We start from the raw sequence: 8,456 nt of genomic DNA, 5'->3' as shown, positions 1-8,456 counted from the left end.
ACAATATATTTAGGATTGCTGTATCTTCTTTTTCAATTTACCATTTGTCATAAAATGTGCCTGTCTCTGGCAAGTTGCTTTGCTCTGAAGTCAACTTTACCTGATATACATATAACCATTCCTGCGTTCTTTTGATTATTATTGGCATGATGTATCTTTTCTAATCCTTGTATTTTCAATCTGCTTATATTACTATATTTGAAGTGAGTTGTTGTAGACAACAAATAGTTGAGTCATGTTTTTTTAATTCACTTTTTCAATGTCTACCTTCTAATTGGCATGTGTACCCCATTTTCATTTAATGTTAATATCAATGTTAAGGTTTCAACGTGCCTTCCTTTCTTATTATCTCTATTTTTGTTTCTTTGTTTCACTTCTTTGCCTTTTGTGTCTCTGACTTCCTGTGGGTATTAGAACAATTTAAAAAATTCGATTTTTATGTATAGTGTCTTTTATGTATAGTATCTCTTCGCATGGCTCTTTTTTTTTTTAAAGATTTTTATTGGGGAATTGGGGGGATGGGAACAGCGGTGGGGAATTGGCGGAAGGGGAACAGACAAGTTGCTGTCGTTTTTTCTTCAGTCTAGTGGAGGACGTTGCTTCACTGGCCCAATTTGGCACCATCATTGCGCTCTTCCCGGGCGAGGCAGATCAGTCACCGGCTTCTGGACGGCCGCTCACTGCGGCTGCTGGCCGCTCACGCTGGCTGCTGGCTACACATGGTAGACCATGGCAACCCACTGCCACAGGCGCTGCAGCCTACGCCGTGGCCGGCGACTCACTGCAGCCCAGCTCCAGGTTGAGCTGTTGTTCAGCATCTTATCTGTAGAGGGCAGTGTCACTGGCCCTCCTATGTGGGATCCGAACCGGGGCCCTCTGGCATCCCAAGCCAGTTCTTAACCATCGAGCCACTCGGCTGGCCCTTCGCATCGCTCTTTTTAGTGATTGCTTTGGAAATTATATATATGTAAATATAGAAGATACACATACCTTATCACAATCTACTGGTGTCATTGTTTTACCACTTTGAATAAAGGATGGAAATATAGCTTTTGTATCCCTTTACCCTCTGTTATTTGTAATATAATTGTCTTAAATATTTTTTTTAACATTACTTTGAGAATCAGGTGTGAGAGTGTTATAATTTTTGCCTCACTCATCCAACCTAATTTAAAAACCATAAAAAAAGTCTACTGTATTCACCCATGTATTTTCTTTTTTTACCTTCTTCTTTATTCTTTTGTGATGTTCCAAGATTATGTCTTTTATCATTCTTTTTTTATTTATAGAATTTCCTTTAGCCATCCTCTTAGGGTATTTTGCTGGCAAACAATTTCTTTTAGTGTTCCCTCATCAGAAAATGTCTTGGTTTTCACTTCATTCCTGAAGGATATTTTTGCTGGATGTAGGATTCTGTGCTGCCAGTTATTTTCTTTTAGCACTGGAAAATTTTGTGTCACTTCCATTGTTTCTGATGAGAAACTCGCCCTCATTTGAATGTTTTTTGACCTGTAGGTAAACTGTCATTTTTCTCTCTTGCTGCTTTCATGATTCCTTTGGTCTTTAGTTTTCAGAAGTTGTGTCTTGGTGTGGATTTCTTCAGGTTTATGCTTTTAGGAGCTGACTTCTTGAATCTGTAGGTTCATGTCACTTGACAAATTGCAAAGTTTTCAAGTATTACTGCTTCAAGTCCTCTTTTAGCGCTACCTGTATCCTGTCATCATGGGATTCCAATGACGTGAGTCTTTTTCTATAGACTCAAAGGCCCCTGTGTCCTTTTAATTTTTATTTTTCAGTCTATTTCCTCTCTGTTTTTCTGATTGGATAATTTCTCTTTTTCTGTCTTCAAGATCATTGATTGTTTCCTCTGACACCACACTAGCAGGAGAAACGCAGAGGTACCACCTCAATTGTCAGGTATAGAAGTCTAGATTCCTCACGTGGTCTCCACTGACTCGCAAGTGAGGGATTCTCTTGGATAGTGCTGATTGAGATTGGGAGTTCTGGCTCGCTAAGACCTCCACTAATTCCTCCGTGAACAGAGTGTAAGGTTATAGCTCTTCACGTGGACTCCACTGACACCATACAGAGTGACTTCTTTAAAATGGGCTGTGGTGAAAGTCATTCATCTCCACTAAAGCCTCTTTCCCTCCCAGCAAGGAGGGAAGTGTCACTTCATTACTTCCCAGAGGGTGGAAATCCAGCCTCCTTAACATGTCTCCATTAATACTGTGATGGGGGAGTACTTTTTACCCTGTCGTCTCAGCAACTTCGCTTTTTCTGACATCATAGCGTGGGCAGTTTTGGGTGATTAGTTACATCCTGGTGAGTGTGGAGCCTAAAATCCCCATAGGACCTTGGCTGGCATGGGTGAAGAGATCTCCATTTTGTCTGTCATGCTGACTTGAGTAGGATGCTTATTGTCTTAAAGTTTTGTGTCTTGTTAGGCTATCCTTTTCCTACCCTTTTAATAAAGCTTTTTTTTCCCTTGGGGCGGTGGGGTGGGGGGAGTTGTCTACATCCCTTGTTGTTTACATGTTGCTGGATTTTTCACTGTCATGTCTAGTATGTATAAGGCAAAACCAAAACAAAACAAAATGACCACAAAAAGTTAAAAAGGAATTTACCATCATGTTTCATGGGCTCTGATGTCCCTAACCAGTGTTCCTTCTCTTCACAATTGAGAGCGTTGTTGTTTGTTTTATATATAACATCCAGGGTTTTTAGTTGTTTGAGGGGGAGAAATAGAGAAAAGCATATATATTCCAGCTTCTAGGAAGCCAGGTCCAACAACTATTTCTTACCCATGTGATCTTCACAAACAGAGGATCGCCCCCACCCCCAATGTCCTTAATTTCTTTCAAACTAATTATTTAATTAATCTCATAAATATTTCTTCAGTTTCCAACATGTATCAGGTATGATCAGGTACTGGAATTACATTATTGAGGAAGAGCCTATTGAGAAAACAGACAAGTAAATGGGTAAGTTATAGAGATAAGTTTAGTGGTAATTTTTTAGGCAACAATAGTGTCTAGAATATTACCTTTATATTTTTGTGTTATTTTTTGTAGTTTGTCAAGGGATTGGTATTTGAATTCTTTGCTCTTTATGTTCTACTTAGAGTTATGTCACCTCCTATAATATACAACAGTATTTGGCTTGGGAAAATGTATTTAAATGCAAAATGGTTTGTATAAACATAACACTTATCAGAAGCAATTAAGCACCAAGCAGTATATAGAAAATAAGTACAAGTGTTTATGCACCTAGCTATCTGTCAATACTTGTGTGTGTGCATGGGTGTGTGTGTGTGTGTGTATGCTTAATGTATATATTGTATATCTGTGTGTGTGCGTAATGTATTGTAATTTTGGTAATCTAGTAATTATGAAATGATAGAAGAGTATTAACAATGGAATTAGTAACATCCATCAAAGGATATACAAAAATAAATATAAATAAGCAATTACCTCTTAAATATGCTTTAAATTGAGTGTATGTTATAGTTACAGTAAGTAGAATATTACCTATATATTTTTGTGTTATGTTTGGTGCTTGCTCAAGGGATTGGTATTTGAATTCTTTACTTCTTGTGGCCTACTTAAATTTTATACAGTATCATTTCTTGTAAATGCAACCTTGTGTATTACATGCCATTAAGCCAGTCTACCCTATGAATTAGTGATGTCCACAATGTCCTGTCCTCACAGCCCTGCTCAGCTCCTGTAGACTTAGCCTATGGCTTCTTTTATGGAGTTAGTCCATCTCATGTTTGGTTTTCCTCTTTTCCTGCTGCCTTCTATTTTCCCAGCATTATTGTCTTTCCCAAAGAATCCTACCTTCTCATGGTGTACCTGAAGCAGGTAGCTTCAGTTTTCTCATTTTTGCCTCCAGCAATGTTTCAGGCTTAATTTGCTCTAGGACCTACCTGTTATAACTGTACAACAGGACATTTCCATTGATTTCCCTATTAAAGAACCACTTGTCTTTCAAAGAAATAATAGAAACGTTAGCCTTCTATAATTATCCACATGTTTTCCCTACCCACTGCTCTTCATTCATACCTGTACATCTTAGTTTCCATCATGTGTCATTTCCCTTCAGCCTGAAGAGCTTATTTTAGCATCACTTGTATTAGAGGCTAAGTGGTGATGAAATGGCTCAGGTTTGGTTATATGGCTGTGTCTTATTTCCGTCTCAGTTTGGAAGGATAATTTTGCTGGATATAGAATATGGGTTGAAAGTTCTCTTTTGTCATTGGCAGGATGCTGCCCCATTTTCTTTGGTTCTACTTGAATTCTGTTGAGAAGGTAGTTACCATTTTAAATCATCATTCCCTGGTACATAATGCATCTTTATTTCTTTGAATTTTTTGGTGGATATACATTTGTTCAATTCATTAATATACGGTACTTTATATTTCATATAGATGTCCAATATATAGTTAATAAATATTTCAAAACCTTAATTAGCTATTTATCAATGAAAATTATTCTGTTATGATAAAAAATAGCTTATTTAATTGACAAGAGCAGAAAAATCCCCAAAGCAAAAAGCTGCATGAAAAGTTCTAAAATAGAATAAAATTATTTTTAAATAAAATTTATAAAAATACCTGTATAAAGATATACAAATTAAAATAAGCATTCACAAGCAAAGTATTAACTTAATTTGTTATTAGATTTTCTAATTTAATGCCTGTCTTGATCTGGATGTGATAGTGTATGAGAAGAGCCAAAAATCTCTTGATGAAGAATAATGATGTGAGAGATGTGTGTGTGTGTGTGTGTGTGTTTGTTTGTGTGTGTGTTTTACATATTGCGAGGGTGCCAAAAAAATGTATACAAGTGGACACTGGTCAACATTGCTCAAGCAGTAGTTCGCAATAATCAGAAGTGTCTGGACACTGATGTTAACCACTTTGAGCACCTCTTGTAATTGCAGAAGTCAAACGTGACTTGTATTCATCTTTTGTTATCAGTATATATTATTACAATTTTAATACAGTTTTCATTTCTTAAAATGTGTATACAGTTTTTTGTCACCATATATATACATATATATAGTATATAATATATAATAGTTTTGGTATTTAAGTAATTATTAGATAATAGACTACTTAACAAATAGAATTAGTAATTTGTATCCATAGATATAAATATAAGTGGTTCATTAGTATATTAATATACTTAATACTTATTGATGTAAACCTTTTAAATATCAAGACACCCCTTTTTATCTTGATAGAAGATTTTTAAGGAAGTAAAATGGCACTGGGTTTTTGGAATATAATCTGTCATTTTTAGTTCAATTGTAAATACACAGTATTAGCACAGTAATATTCCCCCTTGGACTGTATCTGACAAAGCTGTTTACACATGTGCATTAAGATATGATACGAAAAAGCCAAAACAAATGCCCCTGAATTGTTCACTTTAAAGTGGTTTATTTTATGTTATATGAATTTCAGTCAATTTTATGAAAGGAGGGAAAAAAGGCAAAACAGCTTTTTAAAAATTATGCTCTTCCAAGCTGGCCAAGTGATACGTTGGTTAAGAGTTGGCTAGGGACGCCAACTCTGAGCAGCAGGGTCCCGGTTCAGATCCCACATGAGGGCCAGTGATGCTGCACCCTCTACAGCTAAGATGGTGAACAACAGCTCGACCTGGAGCTGGGCTGCCGTGAGTGGCTGGTGAAGGTGTAGGCTGCAGTGGGGCTGCAGTGGGCTGCCGTGAGTGACCGGCAGCCAGCATGAGCTGCTGAGAGCCGCTATGAGCGGCCATCCGATGGCCGGCAACTGATCTGCCTCACCCAGGAAGAGCGCAATGATAATACCAACATGGGCCAGTGAAGCAATGTCCTCCACAACTAGACTGAAGAACAAAAGGACGGCAACTTGTCTATTCCCTTCCCCTAGTTCCCCAAATAAAATTTTTTTAAAAAAATTATGCTCTTCCTATACCATTATTACTATGCAGCTTTTACAATCACTCATTTAAATAATTATAGAATTTATCTTCAAGATTTATTGCTAATATAAAGAAAGCAAATTGTAATTTACTTGCAGACATATGTACAAATTCTTAATACATGATTCACTTTAATACATGTGTATATTTATATACACACTTCAGTGCCAATAATTGTCACCTCTTATAGGGATATGTATAGACATTTTTTTAATATTTTACACTGAATACATGCCATATGTGTATACAGTAAAAGATGTAAATAAAAAGTCACATGGTGACCTATTACTAATAGTTTTTTTGAAAGATCTATGCTGGTTTTTTTCTAAGTTGTACAAAATAGTATAAAAAGTTAGGTTTATAGACAGATTTAGAAAAGAGTTAAAAAGGAAAAATACTATGAAAATATAAAAAAAATATGTAGAGACAATAATTTGACTTTAAAAAGCTGAACTCTCATAAGTTAGATAATTAAACTATGATCTGTAAGTAAATTTTCACAAAGAATGCTCTGTTTTATTGTTCCACTAGGATTAAATATCAAATGTATTGCAGATTTTATCTTACGCACAGGAGCCCCTGTTGCAATAATATCATAAAAAAATGACAATATTCAGGATTTTCACACTGTAATTTTATCTGATAAATACATAGAAAAAACTTTAAAATATGACCTTATCATGTAGGGTATTTGTGCTATTTCTTATATGCATAAAATTTGTATTCTTAGAAAATATGTTTGTGTTTAACTGAATGGAATCTAGCAAATTTGCTAAATAATATATATTACCTATCAGTTGCTTTTAGTCTGTAAACCTAATCAAGTCCTTGAATAAAGTTGTTTTCATTTCCTCCTTTCAAGTCTTTATATAGTTTTTATTTTTCTTGCTTTATTCCCCTGGGTAAGACCTCTATAAAATGTTGATTAGAATTGGTAATAGTAGGCATCCTTTTCTCAGCTCTCGCTGCTAGGTGAAAATTCTCATTATTTCAACACTAATCATGATATTCTTCAGTTTTCTAAGTTATTATTTTTAATCATAAGTGAATGGTAAATTTTATCAAATCATTAATCTATTGTGATAACATGATTTTGTTGCTTTGATTTGTTTAAAATTATTTGATTTCTAAATATTGAATCTACAATAATTCATTCTTGGCTTAAACCAAAATTATTCATGCTGTTTTTGATGTATCTTAGGATTCTGTTTGTCAGAAAAAGTTTTGTTGTTGTTGTTTGTTATATAAATGTTTGGGATATAAATCTAAGATAATATCCTTCATAGTTATATGTAAAGTTTATACACATCCCATAAAACATTTTGGAGGGTGCTTTTACTCTTTCTATTCTGTGGAAGAGGTTGTGCAGGGTTTATTTTATTTTTTTCTCAGTTATATGGGAAAGTTCATGGCCTAGGGTACCAGGTGTGGAAGTCAGTTGTAGGAAGTTTTGCTAGACAAAATTCACTTGATAGATATAGGACTATTGATGTTTCCCAAGATTTATGGATATATGTGTGTTTCTCTTTGAATTTTGTCATTTTGTGAAATTTCAAATGTATTGGAATAAATTTCATTGTAATATTATATATAATATATACATATATTATATATTTTATATATAATATATACATATATTATATATTTTATATATAATATATAATATTATGGATCTGTGGTAATACCAATATCAATACCAATTTTCAGGATGTGTGGTATTATATTCTCTACATTGGTATTGATTATGTGAGCCTACTTTTATTTTTGATCAGTCTTCTCACGAGTTTATCTTTCTTCTAAAGTATTTTACAAATATGAAAACCAATATTTGAATTTACCTTCACTCTGTAATTTTGTTCAAAATTTATTTCCCTGATCTTAATGTTATTGTTTCATTTATATTATTTCTGGTGCTAAATTGCTATTTCTTTTTCATTTTCTTGAGGTGGATTATCAGCTCTTAATTTTTTCCAGATGTCCACTCTTATATTTAATGCTATATTTTCTTTAAGACACATATTTTCATACATCCTACACATTTTAGAATGGCTTTTAGGGCCGGCCGAGTGGCTCAGTTGGTTAAGAGCTCGCTCAAGAGTTTGAGCTCTGAGCAACAGCAGTTCAAGTCCAGCCTGAGCTGAGCAGCCACTGAGCTGCCAACAGGTAGCAGGATGGCTCAGCTAAAAAAGAAAAACAAAACAAAACAAAACAACAACAACAAAAAGAATGGCTTTTGCTGAGATGTATTTGACTTAAAATAACCTGTACAACGTTAAAATTAGCAATATAAGTTTTGAAATATGTATATATCTGTGCAATCATCACCACAATCAATAAAATGTAAATACCCATCCCATATGTCCAAGTGTCCTTGTACCTCTTTGTATTTCCTTCCTCTTCTCCTCCCCAACACCTCTTCCCTTTCCCATGAAATAAACATTCTTGTAAATGTCTTTATATGGACATATTGTAATTTCATTTTTC

Source organism: Hipposideros armiger, unplaced genomic scaffold (genome assembly GCF_001890085.2).
Source record: "Hipposideros armiger isolate ML-2016 unplaced genomic scaffold, ASM189008v1 scaffold_510, whole genome shotgun sequence".
Classification (NCBI taxonomy): Eukaryota; Metazoa; Chordata; class Mammalia; order Chiroptera; family Hipposideridae; genus Hipposideros; species Hipposideros armiger.
Note: the sequence above shows the minus strand (reverse complement) of the source record.